Genomic DNA, 18,991 nt, shown 5'->3' with positions numbered 1-18,991 from the left:
TGGCGCCCTAGGCATTTTTAAAAAATCGCCCTCTTCCCTCCTGTCCTTACCTTGTCTCACCACCGCCGCCTCTCTGCTCCGTCTCCTCCCCTCCACTCACTGACACTAGTGAGTGGAGGGGAGGAGACGGAGCAGAGAGGCGGCGGTGGTGACAAAATAGCCTCTTCACCCCCCCCCTCCCCGTCCATCTGATGCTGTGCGGCGGCCGTGACAGGTATGGTCAGCGGTCGCCGCACAGTTTTAAAGTCTTTTAGAATTCTGTGGTGCCCTCCAGAGCCCGGCCCCCTAGGCAAGTGCCTAACCTTGCCTAATGGGAGCGCCGGGCCTGGGTGGTGGCCATTTTGTTGAAGCTCGTCTTGGACCCAAAATCCATTTTACTGTACTAACCGGGAGTTCTCTGTAACGCTTCTGTGGGCATAACTCCCAACTGTTCCAATTCCAGCGCGACCTTCCACCTGAAATCGGGACTGTCCTGCTGGAATCGGGACACTTGGGAGGTACGATGATGGGAACATTATAGTGTATAGAGGACTTAATAACAATAGGACATGTATTTTCAGAAATGATTTAAAGTGAATGAAGGCTGGGTTGAACTAGGGAAAAACATATAAAGCTTGTTGTGACATTTATGCGTTTCTATCCATTATAGATCGTTTGCAAACATTGAATTTAAGTTCAAAAGTTCCACTGAAACATAGAAACCAATCAGCATTAAGCTTTTATCTGTCTAGTGCAAGTTGGAAAAGTTACATGCTCCATCTGTTTTACTTGTATGCTTTATTACACACAAGCTAAACTCTAGATGATGATATTTGTTGCTCCCCTAGTGATGGTTATTAATGTTCTGTTTGCATTTTTATTAAATTTTAATGTAATAATATTTGATCTGTTATAGGACACGACTTCTTTCCCGCAATGAAGCACCTATTTCTCGAACACATCTTTTGGACACGAGACAAAGTATTTTTGCACAATCTGGCTCCAGGTCAAATCACTGGATATATATAGAGCATGGAGGAGTGCGAAGGATTTTAGATAGGAAATTGACCCCAGGGTCGTTCTTGTATTTGTCATTAGAGAAGGACGGACAGCAGTGCGCATTGACTGTGTGTATTCTAGGGGGTAAATGTATCAAGCTGCGTGTTTTCGTCAGCTTTGCAAGTGGTTGCCTATAGCAACCAATCAGATTCTAGTTATCATTTATTTAGTACATACTAAAAATGATAGCTACAATCTGATTGGTTGTTATAGGCAACATCTCCACTTTTCAAACCCGCCAGAAACTCTCAGCTTGATACATTTACCCCTAGGAATCTGTGAGGACTAATTTATCTCCCTTGGTATCCCCACTGTTTGTTTCGGTAGAGGTCCCTGCTTTTAATGTGAGTGCAAGGGCCCTGCTGTATGAAACAAATGGTGGGGATCTCACACTAAATTACTCTTACAGGTAAGAGGGGATTGGGGTAAAATAGGTTTAATAAGTTGTGGAAAACCCCTTTTTAAAATATTTGCAAACGAATGACAAACTATTTGAATGTATAATCTCTCAGGAATCCTCATGAATAAGATACAATACTTGACAAAAAATGGCCCATTCTTCATTGTCCAGAATTTCAGTTGAGAAACTGTTCAGTAGCTTTCTGTAGTATGGACTACTCATAGAAGATTTGGTCATATTTTATCAGTGTTTCAGTTCATACCAGTCTCGTTTCCTGTAATTAGAAGATAAAGCTACTCAGTATGTAGAGAAATGTAAAATAGAAGGTTAGCATTTGCATACAATAACAGCCTGACGTTATACTAACATATTAAACGATAGGGAGCTATTATTATTATTATTATTATTGTTTATTTTTTAGGGCGCCACAAGGTTTCTGCAGCGCCGCACATAGTACAAACAGTAGACTATACAGTAGACTATACAGGGTAGAACAGTACAGAACAATAAACACACAGTACCAGTACTTCAGAAACTCTGGGAGGGCAGATACAGTAGAGACGGAGCAGAAGAACAGGTATGGAGACTGGAGGGAAGAGGGCCCTGCTCATTCGAGCTTACATCCTAAGGGAGGGTAAACAAAGTCAGGCACACAAAAGGGAGCCAGTGAATTAAAGGGAAGAGAGATGAGGGGTCAAGGGAGGATGAGCAGAAGAGATGAGAGGTTAAATGGATGGTTGGGTAGGCCTTGAGGAACAGGTGAGTTTTAAGTGCCCGTTTGAAGGAGCACAGATTGGGGGAGAGACGGATGGAGCGAGGGAGGTTGTTCCAGTGAAGGGGGGCAGCACGGGAGAATACTTGGTTTTGCGAGTGGGAAGAGGTGATCAGTGTGGAGGAGAGGCGGCGATCATTGGCTGAGCGCAGGGAGCGGACAGGAGTGTGAATGGAGAGGAGGTTAGAGATATAAGGGGCAGTAGACTGGGAGAGAGCCTTGTAAGTGGTGGTAAGGAGTTTAAAAAGGATTCTGTAGGGGAAGGGGAGCCAGTGTAAGGCGAGACAGAGTGGAGAGGCGGAGGAGCAGCAGCGTGAGAGGAAGATGAGTCTTGCAGCCGCATTGAGTATAGAGCGGAGGGGGGCAAGGTGGGGGAGGCCAGTAAGGAGAAGGTTGCAGTAATCGAGGCGGGAGATGATGAGAGCATGGATGATAGTTTTGGTGGCATCCTGAAAGAGAAAGGGACGGATGCGGCCAATGTTACGGAGTTGGAAGCGACAGGCTTGGGCGAGGGATTGAATGTGGGGGGCAAAAGAGAGAGAGGAGTCGAGTGACACCCAGGCAGCGGAGTTGGGTGACAGAGGAGATAGTGGAGTTATTGACAACGATAGAGAGGTCGTGGTGTGATTGGAGTCTGGGCGGAGGAAAGACAATAAGTTCAGTTTTTGAGATGTTAATTGTAAGAAAGCGTGAGGACATCCAGGAAGAGATAGCTGAGAGGCAGTCAGTCACACGAGAGAGGAGGGAGGAGGAAAGATCAGGAGAAGAGATGTAGAGCTGAATGTCATCAGCGTAAAGGGCAGTTTCGGTGGAGTGGAGGGGGCGGTAGCCAGATTGGAGTTGGTCAAGGAGGGAGTTGTCAGAGAGGTGACAGGTGAGGCGGCTGCAGAAACTCCGCTCAAGTAGTTTGTAGGCATAGGGGAGAAGAGAGATAGGGTGGTAGTTTGCAAGAGAGGTGGGGTCAAGGTTGGGTTTCTTGAGGATAGGGGAGATAAGAGCATGCTTGAATGAGGATGGGACTACACCAGAGGAGAGTGATAGGTTGAATAGGTGTGCGAGGTAAGAGCAGGCAGTAGGAGAGAGAGAGCGAAGGAGGTGAGAGGGGATGGGATGGGATCAAGAGGACAGGTAGAGGGTGGAGAGGAAAGAATAAGGGAGCGAACTTCTTCACCTGATGTAGGGGTGAAGGAGCACCACAGCTGGTTAATGGGGGGAGGTGAAGCAATGAGGGTGGTGGGAGAGGGAAAGGAGGAGGAGATGTTCTGTCTAATGGCTTAAATTTTGGAAGAGAAAAAGGTAGCGAAGTCAGAGGCAGAGAGGGAAGGCGGGACAGCTATGATCGGAAATGCCACAAAAGGTCTCCTTCAAGCATTATTGCCCCATCCCAGCGTCAACATTAATAATGTAATTGGTGTTTTTGTATTTTATATTCTCCTAATTGTTCTATAGAAACCATTCAACAGATTCAAGAAAGGCTTTAGACTTGTTATGGAGCCCAAAAAGGTCTTCCATGGGTGTCCAATAGGAATAGTCTTTCCCTGTGCCATGGTGTGGGTAAAGTGCAGTTGTTGGAGGTTTATGGTAGTATAGTAATGGCTTAGCAGATAAACCATTCTACATAGAGAAAGAAAATGCATAATGTCTTCCAGTGAATGGGAGACTTTACATGCTATAAACCAATATACAGGAAATGCAGTTCTCCAAGGAAAGTCCATTTCTATGGACGTTGGCATCGGGAGTTTCAAAAACTGCCATTGTCTGGCCTATGGCTGGACAGTGGTAATAGCAGTAAAAGTTAGGGATCAAAGGTGTGTTTCCTATCTTCATTTACTTTGTAGTAAAGTATGTGCTGAGAAACGCGTCAAAGTTCATATTGGATTGCTCTCTTATACCTAGAATGGATTTAACCTTTATTACATGTGTTTGTGTGGGTCTGTATATGCACAATACAGAGTACAGATCATCATCTTGCTCGCCTTCTGCTCCGCTGTTTGACTTTGCTCTGCATTGGAGACTGAAGATCCCTGAATAATATACACCTGAATCGGGATCGCGATCGTCCACCTTCTACTACCGATAGTTTGTGTGGATTCTGCCTGATTAGCTGGAAATCAGAGTTTTCTCGAGCGGCAGATCTGTGTTGGGTCTGGCATTACAGCCCCCCCACCGCTACAGCTCTGTACAGCTTTTCATATTCACAAGCGGCAGCTTAAGAAATTCACCTGCGGCTTTGCGGGGCAGTCGGCTCCACATGAGAGCGAACATCGTTTATGACATTCCTCTCCACTATTGTGATCCCTTCCATCTGCCCAACTTAAGGATTCCGAGGAACATGAGTCTCTGTTTAATACATATTGGAAGTTAATATAGTCTACACGTCACCCTTTCTACCTCACATTTAATGTACTTGTTTGGCTCTGTGAAAATATGTACTCCAACAAAAACCCATTCCTCTGGAGGACAACATGCTTTGGGATTTTCTATATTGTGCTGTAAAGACTATAGACATTAAGATATTTTGACCTCTATTGTACTTTTTGCACTTTTGCTTAGTGATTTATTTGCAAGTAACAGTGACTGTTTGATTTTATCCCTAATGTTATTTTGTAATTACTTATGAGAATGTTAATTGGATATTTGTGCAATCTTTCCTGTTTTTTTGGGGATTTAATACATTTACATGTTTGTTTCTGCAACAATACTTATTATGTAATTTTTGTCAGTGAGATATATTACATTTTTCTCCCCTTTTTTTGTACTTGTGTAACTGGGAGATCACACTACCTCTCATTTCATCAGCAGCTTTCTCTACTTTCCAGATTAATGTGCTTTATATTAAGGCTACAATACTTAGCACTGGAACCAGTCTTTTTGTTTTTTGTTTTACCCTGAAATGCGTCGGTCTCTCAGCTGCTGGACTCTCTGATCCTCCCGTTATGGTGAACAGGCCATGCGTGAGAGCCCAGTATAGTAACCTGATACATAACACCAGTGTGATTTGTATCACCATAATTGGTGGGTGGCAAAGAAAGGCAGCTGAATTAAGTTACCCGAAATGTTTGTTTATAAAATAATCCACCATGACAACTCTTGTGTGTTGTTTGGTGATGTTGTTGTTTTTTTTTATCTCCTGATTTGAGAGATTTGAAGGACACTAGGCGCATTTTTTTATTTCTGCTGCAAACATTTCTCAATCCAACTGGCAAAACCTACTGGGACCCCATGGACTGACAAGAAGCCACCCCTGCTGGCTCTTGCAGTTCCAGGATGTTCAGGGTTCATAGCGTGGAGTTTGAATATAAATTGTGCAACTGGCAGTGGATGCAGCTGATAAACCGTAGTGAGCAGAATCCATACATTGCTGCTAGTTTGGGAGGAGAGGAGTTTATTGTCGAAATAAAAAAAATAAAAAATTGCAGAGCATGCAAGAATAGTTTTTTTCAATTTTGTGTGTAAATTAAAACAAAAAACTGTATTTGCTTATTTCTGTATGTTCCTATATGTTTGTACCATAATAAAAGTTAACATGGTTAAATTAATAAAGTTCGTAGTGTTTATTTGCATATATTCTCGGCTCAAGCAATGAACAGGATTTTTTTTTTCATCGCAGTAAACGTGCTTGACACCTGGGGATATATTTAATAAACGGCGGGTTTGAAAAAGTGGAGATGTTGCCTATAGCAACCAATCAGATTCTAGCTGTCATTTATTTAGTGCATTCTACAAAATGAAAGCTAGAATCTGATTGGTTGCTTTTGGCAACATCTCCACTTCTTCAAACCCGCCGTTTAGTAAATCTAGCCCCTGGATTCAGATTGTCCTTGAGTGTCAATCAGTGGTTGAAAAACCAGATTGCTAGGAGTTCAATGTTCCTGCTGGCCAACACGATCTACTGGCCAGATATATGAAAAATTCCGACTTGACCGGACTGATCGATTTTTTTATTTTTAAATGACCTGTACCGTTACCATTTTGTATGTGGCCAGTTTACCAATTACGACCTCTGTCACCTTCGCTACTCTTTCTGGCTTGAGAAGGACTCCCTACCAACAGGTGAGAAGCTGTGTGTTGTATTACACCAACGCACTTGTAATGATGGACTGAAATGCTTTGTTCAGAAAGTAGTACGTAAGTGACTGTGCTGCCCTTTTCTCTGGTGAAAAATATTTATTTAGTCTTTAATCAGTGGAAAGAAAGAAATGAAAACATTGGACGTTGTGTCATTACACACAGTCCAAAAAAGCAATTAGTGGTAGTTTACAGGAGATTAGAAATAGATCTTCCTCTCTCACTGCTCCACAACTTTGCAAATCCCTACACTGGCTCCTTGTGTCCTCCAGAATTGTATTCAAATATAGCCTTCAAATCTTTAGACGTTCTTTGAAAACCCATCTCTTTTTTAGAGGTGACCTTATCCCCGATAACACTATTCACACTAACTGTCCCAATCTCCACTCTGAGCCACACTCGCTCCTCTTGTGCCCTCTTCCACTTAGAATGTAAGCTCTCTAATGAGCAGAGTCCTTCATATCATTTTTTCATGTCTGCATTTATTTTGTCTACCTTGTATATCCCTGTTTTATGTATGTACCATTTTCCTTATTGTACGGCGCTGCGAAGCACTGTGGCGCCTTATGTATCTACGATAACAATAGGCACTGTAGTAATTTCACGTCAAACCAGGCCCACATGGGGCATCCGCAGCTGCTTCCCCGACACGAGCACCAGTCCTCCACAACCTCATTCTCACCAAGTGAGTACACAAGAATATTCGAGGTCTTCCTGGTTCTCGGTCAGAGATTGAAAAACACTAATCATCAAGGAAAAGAGCACCAAATATGAGAGTTTGAAAGAAAGGGAAAACGAATAACAATTAAGGGCTTGGGTCATGAAAGCTGGACAGGGAGAGATCTTTCGATTAAAACCCTTTACCAATTCGTTCAATAGAATGAACTAATGAACTTGAATTTTATGTGTCTGTGCTTTTAAGAGAACAGAAAAACATGTATTGCACAATACAGAAAACAAGTTATATAATGGTCACATGATCTTCCTTTCACAATATAAGTCCAAAAGACATATTTGCTCTAAATAAGGTCAAGAAGACCCTTCCAAAAGACCCCTCCAAGAACATGTCGCTTTAATGAAGATTAATGATGGAGACTTAGAGTGTCAGCAGACCTCTAACAACGAGCGGTGCCATCGACGCCCGAAGGGGGACCGAACCACCCACAGCACACAGCTGGAAACCAACTGTGGCCTGAGCCGCGGGCTAAATTACAGCCAGCTCTCAGACCCGAGCGGGTGGTACCTGTGAATATCGTAGGCCCTCTGGTACACGGCTCCCCTCTGCTGCTGCCTAGCTGCTTCTGAGCTGCTTTTCTAATGTTGGCTGCAAATCTGTGCCTTGCCATCCAGGTCCGCAACGATGGGTGTTCCTTCAAATTGGAGAAGCGGGTAACTGATAAAAAGAGCCGCCACCTCATTCTAGTAGGATCCCTGGGCAAGCAGGCCATCACCTTGGTTTCTTTATACACCCCTAACTCCTGGCAGATCCCTTTCTTCAGACGCACATTCCAAGCTGTCCAGCAGATTAAGAAAGGCACGTTCTTCTACATGTGAGATTTTAATATAGCTCCGGATCCCAGATTAGACAAGTCTACCCCTTCTGCAGCCCAGTTCCCCCCTCCTGCTGTGTCTCTAGCCCAGAATTTTGCTCAGCTGCTTGTTGAATTTGATGTATACGATGTTTGGAGAGCAAAACATACGGGGAAACAGGACTATACGCTCTTTTTCCCGGTGCACAACTTCTTTTCTCCTATAGATCTCCTCTCTGATAAATGGTCTCTTCAGCAGGCTCTCAGCATTTTGATTATGCCTATTATATGGACAGACTACGCTCCATTAAGCTGGTGCTTGGAGGCCCCTGCTAGAGATTGTCCAGCCCCTGGCGCATGGCTTAATATGTTCTGTTGGAGGATGTTGTAAAACGAGTCCTGAGTGAGGCACCAGATTCTTACCTACAGACTAACACCCCGGAAGACACCTCAGAATACACGATGGGTAATTTGGGGAGTGCTGATAATGTAGGCACTGTGCTGTCTGTATACTGTGAAACAAAAGAACTGTGCACATCTTGTGCTTCCTCAATTAAGCACACCTCTGTTTTACAAGAGCGATTATGCTCTAATGTCTCATAAAATAGAGACCTGTGAAACACTGAACAAATAGAAAACACGAATAATATGAGATCAAAGATAAGCAAGTGACAGCACCTGCTCCTATAACTTTGAGGCTAAAGAGCATAGAGCATGAAGGTCCTCATGAAATATAACCAATAAAAGCATTTGATTTTGCACCCATGCACCTAGATCAGGCCTGTCCAACCTGCGGCCCTCCAGGTGTTGTGAAACTACAAGCCCCAGCATGCTTTGCCAGTAGACAACCTGCTGATAGCTGGAAGGGCATGCTGGGACTTGTAGTTTCACAACATCTGGAGGGTCACAGGTTGGACAGGCCTGACCTAGATTATCCTCCCTGCTCACATCATGGTGCATGTTTACTCTATGTTCTCAAGAGACACCTCCGCAAACTAAAAGTGCACCTCGGTGTGTGGGGAGGTGCAAACATCTGAAGACACAGACTGTGCAAAAGTGTAAACATCACATAAATATTCTGATCTTCTACCACTTTAGAGCCATCTCTTTTGTACTGCTCAGTTTAGTGTACACAAAACTGTTAATGTAGAGTCACCATAATCCCGTCAGTGGTAGTCAGCATATCGATGCTGATGCTGACTACCCCGACAAGACTTACCCCGACATCTTGACTCCGAACGCCTCCTTCCCGACGCAGTATCGATGACGACTGTTTTGCAAGGCGACTTCAACCAATCTCGATGAAGGAAGAAGCCGGTGCCACTTCACAACGTCAGTGACAAAGGCACGGTATTGAAACACTTAGCCTGCAGGGTCCAGACATCGCTGCTTTAAGTTACCATTCAACTAAGTTGCGCACACCATTCGGAATCACTGCCTGTCAGCCTGCGGTGCCATCGGACATCTGCCTCTTCGTCTTTCAGGTAAGTCTGCTTGTATTTAGTTTGTGGTTTTTTTGCCATCAGATTTTTTTTTGTAGGCATAAGACATGTCAGAATTGTGGCAATCGGTAATACGATTACCACCGGGATGCTATATATGTAGCCCTAGTACCTCTGGTACGAAGCAAATCAATCATTTTGCAATAGGAAATATTACTATTTCATCAATGTACAGACTAGATGTGATGCGTCTCTCTCCTCATTATAACCTGGTTGCCAGATTTTCCATGACTCCTTCATAATGCGGTATCAGGGGCTGGCTGGCAGACTTTAGCCCGGGGGGACAAGCACACAGCAGTGGCCCATAAGTAGCGGCCCATCCTTAAAGGATGGTTTTCGTTACAATATATATTTATCAATATAAAAAGAGACTATTTTAGTGTTGCTTAATCCAGCGATACTTTATTACTATAAGTGATAAATCTTAAATGATTAAAGTAAATAATGCATTATATATATATATATATTATATACCTGGCTAATTAAAATTGGGATTTATCAAAATGCAAAAAGCCTGTTTGCTTTAATAACCTGATATTCTTGCCAGCAAAAGGGCTCGTTTTCGTATTGCCCTATATACTAACAGGGTTATTAATTGTTTTATGGTTAACCTAAACAAAATAATATTATGGATGGTACTGGCAGAAGTAGAGCACTAGGTGTCAATATGACACCCTGGCCCAGAGCTGGATTTAGGTTCTGGGGGACCTGGGTAACTTTAGACAGGGTAACACCCTATGATGTAGCATGGTTATCATTTTAGACAAATACACAGGCAATACTGTGTGCACACAGTTCTGCCTTCACGAGCAGTACCCGGTGAAGCGGGACATACCTTCCAACTGTCCTAAGCGAAACAGTCAGACAAATTCGAGACTGTCCCAGCAGATTCAGGACAGTTGACAGACTGTCCTGCTCTCTCCTACCTGTTCTTGTCACTTTCACCACCTGTGGCTGCTGGTTACTTTAGCTCATTTGCTGGTTGTCTGGATCCTGGAATATTGGAGGCCCTATTTGGAAAAATAAAAAGGTACATAAAATTTAGAAAACTCCAACCAGTCCCAGTGTTAAATCAATAGCACCCACGTTTTATAGTTGGCCTCCCTCCAGCCCCACCATTAAAATAATAATAATCCTATTTCCCTCCAACCAACTCTGACATTAAATAGCAAACAAATTTAATAAATAGACCTATTTCCCTCCAATCAGCCCCAACATTAAATTAATAATATTCCCATTTAATATATAAACCTATTTCCCTCCCTCCAAACAGCCCCAGCAATAAATTATATTGCATTTATGTTTAACAAATATAACCGTTTTACACAACCGTGCCCGGAATTAAATAATTCATATTCACATTTAATGAATATCCCTCCTCCCCAAAATCAGCCTCATATTTAATTAATATCACCAAACCACCCTAGCATTAATAAGCCCCACAACTAATTTAAATAGCCCCACCATAACCCTACCAATTTTAGCCCCAACCTGCACTTAAATAGCCTACCTGCCACACTATATTTAGACCTCCCCCCCACCTTCCTTCCCACATACACTATATTAACACACTGGCACCCACTCACACACACAGGCTATATTAACCCACAGGACCTCACTCTCACACATACACTATAGTAACACACTTACTCCCACCAACACACTATATTAACACACTGGCTCACACACTATATCAGCACACGGGCGCACACTAAATTAGCACACTGGGGCACACACTATATCAGCACACTGGGGCACACACTATATCAGCACACTGGGGCACACACTATGTCCATCAAGATCATTGGTGGGGGGAACTAGAACAAAAAAAAAAAAAGAAACCATACTCACGTATAAGGCATAATTATTAATCGTGGGTGCTATTGATTTAACGCCGTGGCTGGCTGTAATTTTCTAAATGTAGCCATTTTTTTTTTTCGAAATGGGTCCTCCAACATTCCTGGATCCAGACAAGCCGCAACTAAAGAAACCAGCAGCCACATGTGGTAAAAGTGAGAAGAACAGGTAGGAGAGAGCAGCATAGTGTGTGAAATGTTGTGATTCTAGTAGGGACAATGCCAATGTTTGGTGAGCCCAGTGGGCGCAGGCCAAGACTGAACTCTTTCTGTACACACTGTGGTGCTAGATGTCCTGAAAGTCAGGAGTGCTTGGACATATGTGACGCTCCGGCAAATTGAGAGCCTAGTGATTTTGTTGTTAGCCACGCCCCAATGGTGCATTTGCCACGCCCCCAAATGCATGACCACACCCCTGAAATTGTTTTTTGCATGCTCGACTATAAGGGAGGGGCCCATGAATTTGTTGTACCGGGGCCCTGAATTCCTCTTGGCAGCCCTGCACTGGGGCAGACACTGTCAGCACACTGGGGCACACACTATGTCAGCACACTGGGGCACACACTATGTCAGCACACTGGGGCACACACTATGTCAGCACACTGGGGCACACACTATGTCAGCACACTGGGGCACACACTATGTCAGCACACTGGGGCACACACTATATCAGCACACTGGGGCACACACTATATCAGCACACTGGGGCACACACTATGTCAGCACACTGGGGCACACACTATGTCAGCACACTGGGGCACACACTATATCAGCACACTGGGGCACACACTATGTCAGCACACTGGGCACACACTATATCAGCACACTGGGCACACACTATGTCAGCACACTGGGGCACACACTATGTCAGCACACTGGGGCACACACTATGTCAGCACACTGGGGCACACACTATATCAGCACACTGGGGCACACACTATATCAGCACACTGGGGCACACACTATATCAGCACACTGGGGCACACACTATGTCAGCACACTGGGGCACACACTATATCAGCACACTGGGGCACACACTATATCAGCACACTGGGCACACACTATGTCAGCACACTGGGGCACACACTATGTCAGCACACCGGGGCACACACTATGTCAGCACACCGGGGCACACACTATGTCAGCACACTGGGCACACACTATGTCAGCACACTGGGGCACACACTATGTCAGCACACTGGGGCACACACTATATCAGCACACTGGGGCACACACTATATCAGCACACTGGGGCACACACTATGTCAGCACACTGGCTCACACTATATCAGCACACTGGGGCACACACTATATCAGCACACTGGGCACACACTATGTCAGCACACTGGGGCACACACTATGTCAGCACACTGGGGCACACACTATATCAGCACACTGGGGCACACACTATATCAGCACACTGGGGCACACACTATCAGCACACTGGGGCACACACTATGTCAGCACACTGGCTCACACTATATCAGCACACTGGGCACACACACTATATCAGCACACTGGGGCACACACTATATCAGCACACTGGGGCACACACTATGTCAGCACACTGGGGCACACACTATGTCAGCACACTGGGGCACACACACTATATCAGCACACTGGGCACACACTATGTCAGCACACTGGGGCACACACTATGTCAGCACACTGGGGCACACACTATATCAGCACACTGGGGCACACACTATATCAGCACACTGGGGCACACACTATGTCAGCACACTGGGGCACACACTATGTCAGCACACTGGGGCACACACTATGTCAGCACACTGGGGCACACACTATATCAGCACACTGGGGCACACACTATATCAGCACACTGGGGCACACACTATATCAGCACACTGGGGCACACACTATATCAGCACACTGGGGCACACACTATGTCAGCACACTGGGGCACACACTATGTCAGCACACTGGGGCACACACTATGTCAGCACACTGGGGCACACACTATATCAGCACACTGGGGCACACACTATATCAGCACACTGGGGCACACACTATGTCAGCACACTGGGGCACACACTATGTCAGCACACTGGGGCACACACTATATCAGCACACTGGGGCACACACTATATCAGCACACTGGGGCACACACTATATCAGCACACTGGGGCACACACTATATCAGCACACTGGGGCACACACTATATCAGCACACTGGGGCACACACTATATCAGCACACTGGGGCACACACTATATCAGCACACTGGGGCACACACTATATCAGCACACTGGGGCACACACTATATCAGCACACTGGGGCACACACTATGTCAGCACACTGGGGCACACACTATGTCAGCACACTGGGGCACACACTATATCAGCACACTGGGGCACACACTATATCAGCACACTGGGGCACACACTATGTCAGCACACTGGGGCACACACTATGTCAGCACACTGGGGCACACACTATATCAGCACACTGGGCACACACACTATGTCAGCACACCGGGGCACACACTATGTCAGCACACTGGGGCACACACTATGTCAGCACACTGGGGCACACACTATGTCAGCACACTGGGGCACACACTATATCAGCACACTGGGGCACACACTATGTCAGCACACTGGGGCACACACTATATCAGCACACTGGGGCACACACTATATCAGCACACTGGTTCACACACTATATCAGCACACTGGGGCACGCACTATATCAGCACACTGGTTCACACACTATATCAGCACACTGGGGCACGCACTATGTCAGCACACTGGGGCACACACTATATCAGCACACTGGGGCACACACTATATCAGCACACTGGGGCACACACTATATCAGCACACTGGGGCACACACTATATCAGCACACTGGGGCACACACTATGTCAGCACACTGGGGCACACACTATGTCAGCACACTGGGGCACACACTATGTCAGCACACTGGGGCACACACTATATCAGCACACTGGGTACACACACTATATCAGCACACTGGGCACACACTATGTCAGCACACCGGGGCACACACTATATCAGCACACTGGGGCACACACTATATCAGCACACTGGGGCACACACTATATCAGCACACTGGGGCACACACTATATCAGCACACTGGGCACACACTATGTCAGCACACTGGGGCACACACTATATCAGCACACTGGGCACACACTATATCAGCACACTGGGGCACACACTATATCAGCACACTGGGGCACACACTATGTCAGCACACTGGGGCACACACTATATCAGCACATTGGGGCACACACTATATCAGCACACTGGGCACACACACTATATCAGCACACTGGGCACACACACTATATCAGCACACTGGGCACACACACTATATCAGCACACTGGGCACACACACTATATCAGCACACTGGGGCACACACTATATCAGCACACTGGGCACACACACTATGTCAGCACACTGGGGCACACACTATATCAGCACACTGGGGCACACACTATATCAGCACACTGGGGCACACACTATATCAGCACACTGGGGCACACACTATATCAGCACACTGAGGCACACACACTATGTCAGCACACTGGGGCACACACTATGTCAGCACACTGGGGCACATACTATATCAGCACACTGGGGCACACACTATGTCAGCACACTGGGGCACACACTATGTCAGCACACTGGGGCACACACTATATCAGCACACTGGGCACACACTATATCAGCACACTGGGGCACACACTATGTCAGCACACTGGGGCACACACTATGTCAGCACACTGGGGCACACACTATATCAGCACACTGGGGCACACACTATATCAGCACACTGGGGCACACACTATATCAGCACACTGGGGCACACACTATATCAGCACACTGGGGCACATACTTCACTTTCCCCCCCACACTCACCTTGCTCCCTCCACGCGCTGTCTGCAGAACTTCTCACATGGGACAGCACCTGTCATGTGGTGCATGTCCCATGTGACATCTAGGCTCTCACAGATAGGTGGGGGAGGGGAACGGATCAGGAGGATCCGCAGCTAATATGAAAGGTGGCTGGTCCTGGAGGAGGGGCCAGCCACCGGTCAATCCACCGGCCCAAAATAAATAATTTCTGTCTGGCCTGGGGGCATATGTCCCCCTGCCCAGCCCGCCCCTGTGTGGTATCCAGCATTATGGCATAATATCTGAGTGGAATGGGGAATAGGGGTGGCTGTTGGGTAAGTGTGTAATGTAATAACTCTACATATTACTCTGTAACATTATTGTTCATGTTATTTTGATATGGTTTGTGCTTTAATTATATCCTGTAATATTTACTGTACATAGAGCCCCGTTGCCGCAACATTGCTCCATGTATGGGATCGAGCTTTCTCTTATCACACGGTATCAGCATTAGGAGTGTCGCTGATGTCAACAAGCAAAACAATAAAACTATGTTATCATTAGTCACACCACATGTAAGAAAAGTTAGCGGAAATACTGCTTTATCAATTCAGCTCTGCTAGGTGTGCAAAGGCAAAGTGTAGTACTTTAATATTCTATGCTGTACTGGGGTAACTTTTATTGTTTTTCTAAAAAGAACAGATTGCAATTCAAAATCTTACGCCACAATTATAGATGCAAATTAAATAATGTCACCCCTTTAGCAAAAATGTGTTTGGTCTTCTTGCAGAAGACATCGCTTAAGCTCTGTGACCTCAGCTCCCCAATCGTCTATAACTTCTGCACACAGAGCAACAATTGACATATAATTCAGCACATGCATCCTCCAGATCAGTCGTGGACCAAACATTTGGGCTCCTCAAAGCCCGTTTTTGGTGCCTTGAGCGGACTGATGTATGCACCGAATGTTGTGTGCGGTATAATTGCTCTGTGTGCAATATTTAATTACATCTCCATCATGAAGGTGGAGCCTATAGAGGAGGAGGTGGAGATTTGTTTGGAGGAAAGTGAGATGATGATCCTGAACCTTCACCTATGGAAAAAGGCCAGAGGTTTGGGGATCATGTTATCCAACAATACTTTAGTTGTCTATAAACCATGAAATAACATAGCAGGAAATAGAAAACCTATATAGGTGAGATTACCAGTTTGTAAAAAAAATACATCGTCCTGCTGAATTTTGACTCCATGGTAATATGTTGCAATACAAGGGGTAACAATTGACAGAATTATTAGATACCACCCATATAATGCACTCTGATGGCAAATACTGGCTACTAGCTGCTTTGCTGCTTAATAGTTTAATTGTATTTGAAATATCACCCTCCATATTTTAGAACTTTGTCTGCAATTACAGATAAGGTAGAGCGACTTGGACAGGCGGCTGAAACGAATTGAAGGAGGATTAGGAGAGAGAGGGTAAGACTTCTCTTTCTTTAAGAACTTTATTTATAATATCCATCACATAGTTTACAAAGACAGAGTTCGAGCATGAAAACCACAGTAACTGCATATCTGTGTGTGTCTAGCAAAATGAAAACATGAGGTATTAGTTCATATTTTGATCAAAAAAAAAAAAAAATCCACCTGTACAGTGTTAACTTACAGGTTAGGAGTGGATCGTTTGACGAGATAAATAAAGCAGTCTGACTCGCTGCCGTGTTATATTTCATGTAGCTGAACTTTTTGCTTAAGAGTATAGAGCGCTCCAAATGAAGGACTATAGAATAGGACACAAATCTTAGGTCGAGGGGTGCTTAATATATCTCTATTGAGTGTCCTTTAAATGTAACACATATGAAGTATATATCTGAGGCTCATAGCTATACAGGGTATCAGTATAACGGCACGGCACTGTCTTAATTGGAGATGACAGAGCTATAAATTACGTGTTGTATATCAATTTATTTGCCAGCAGTTTGAGATACTGAGCGCTAATACTAGGCAGCTGGTTATACAGTTAATATCTCATTGATTAAGTTGGACCCTGCTTTGTGCAGAGTGTCTAAATGAGTCATTCCTCATTGTGTAATAGGAAAACCTATTGCTGATTCATAAAGAGAACATTTTACTAGAAGGAATATGAGACACAATTTGTTCCAATATTATACATAAACTGCAGATTGAAGAGTCCTAACCTCTGTTACCTTACCCTTTGTGACTTATTTAAACCATACAACATACCTTTATGAATAAAGACGCGTACAACTGTTAAATTTCACTAATTAACGTTATGATTTATTCATTGGATTATAATTGGCTTAGCTTTTATACTCGGTGGTGGAGAAGGCAAAGATGGTGAGGTGACCCCGAGTGTGTCAAAACTAGGGATGTGCACCGGCGACTTTTGAGGTCTCGTGTTTTGTGTTTTGGATCCGGATTTTCGTTATTTTTGGGGTTCGGATTTGTCTCGCAAAACACTTGACGAAAGGTCTCGGTTCGGATTTAAGGTTTTGGATTCGGATTTTTTTTTAAAAAACATAAAAAGTTTAAAAATCAAGTTTTTGGGCTTATTTTCACTCCTAGGCTATTATTAACCTCAATAACAATCAATAACAAGCATTTCCACTAATTTACAGTGTATTCTGAACACCTCACAATATAGTTATTAGTCCAAAACGTTGCAACAAGGTATCTTTCTGGACTGCGTAGAGGAGTGGGTCACCACAATATATTATAAACCCTGAACTTTTATGATTCGCACCAATAAATGTACCTGGACTGCGTAGAGGAGTGGGTCACCACAATATATATAATAAGAAAACCATCAACTTGTTTGATTCGCACCAATAAATGTACCTGGACTGCGTAGAGGAGTGGGTCACCACAATATATATTAAAAACCCTGAACTTTTATGAATCGCACCAATATATGTACCTGGACTGCGTAGAGGAGTGGGTCACCACAATATATATTAAAAACCCTGAACTTTTATGAATCGCACCAATAAATGTACCTGGACTGCGTAGAGGAGTGGGTCACCACAATATATATTAAAAACCCTGAACTTTTATGATTCGCACCAATAAATGTACCTGGACTGCCTAGAGGAGTGGGCACTGGGCACCACAATAAAATATATAAAAAACCTTCAACAGGTCTGCATTACACTACACATACGGCTGCTCCTCCATCCTCTCCATCATATACATGTTGGAGTTTTAGCGTGTGACAACCTCTTGTTTTTGATAATGTCAGTGCATTTTGAATATTTTTCAATTTGCCCCACACCACTGAATGTACTTTATCTATGATACGCATCTATCTATCTTGACTGCGTAGTGTGGTGGCCCCGGTACACAATTTGGTACCGAGGACACAATATAATTAAAAAACCCTCCACGTGTCAGAATTCCACCAAAAAAGGGTATGGACTGCGTAGTGTGGTGGCCCCGGTACACAATTTGGTACCGAGGCCACAATATAATTAAAAAATTGGGCATCAACTGTCATCGTTGTTTAATATATGATACACCTAAATATGGACTGCACAGTGGAGTGGCCCCGGTAGTAAATTTGGTGCCGGGGCCACAATAAAATAAATACACCCTCAACTGGTCTGAATTCAACCAAACAAGTATCTGGACTGCGTAGTGGGGTGGCCCCGGTACCCAATTTGATACCGGGGCCACAATACCTCCTCCAAACATGGTACAGACAATTCGTCATTGAGATCCCAACAAGTATGTTAAAGACAGACAGGGTCGAAGTGTTATTGGTTGACTTTGTAAACCAAAAAACTGTCCCTGTTGCACATAGTCGTGCAATGAAGACTGACTTTTTCATTTAAAGGCACCATCTTTCAAGTGTAGTGTTTGTAAGTCTAAGTCATATTATACTTTTGGTAAAATTGGTTTATTTTGTTCCTCTTTATGGTAAC

General features: G+C 44.5%; 1 protein-coding gene across 9 annotated transcripts in view; it reads left to right on the top strand.

The window, feature by feature from the left end:
• LOC142109107 (uncharacterized) overlaps positions 1 to 18,991 on the top strand; it is a 125,297-nt gene that overhangs the window by 25,704 nt on the left and 80,602 nt on the right. Inside the window, exon 1 of one of the 9 annotated variants that reach the window (XR_012680278.1) lies at positions 14,970 to 16,529. The exons of 7 other annotated variants lie outside the window; for them this stretch is intronic. The gene's annotated coding sequence lies outside the window, so the exon portion shown is untranslated. Of the gene's footprint in view, positions 1 to 14,969; positions 16,530 to 18,991 lie in introns of those variants that run through there. One more of the 9 variants, XM_075193152.1, reaches the window with a different exon arrangement.

Source organism: Mixophyes fleayi, chromosome 12, assembly GCF_038048845.1.
Source record: "Mixophyes fleayi isolate aMixFle1 chromosome 12, aMixFle1.hap1, whole genome shotgun sequence".
NCBI classification, from domain to species: domain Eukaryota; kingdom Metazoa; phylum Chordata; class Amphibia; order Anura; family Limnodynastidae; genus Mixophyes; species Mixophyes fleayi.
The sequence above is the reverse complement of the archived record's forward strand: the minus strand, read 5'-3'. Positions and strand labels throughout refer to the sequence as shown.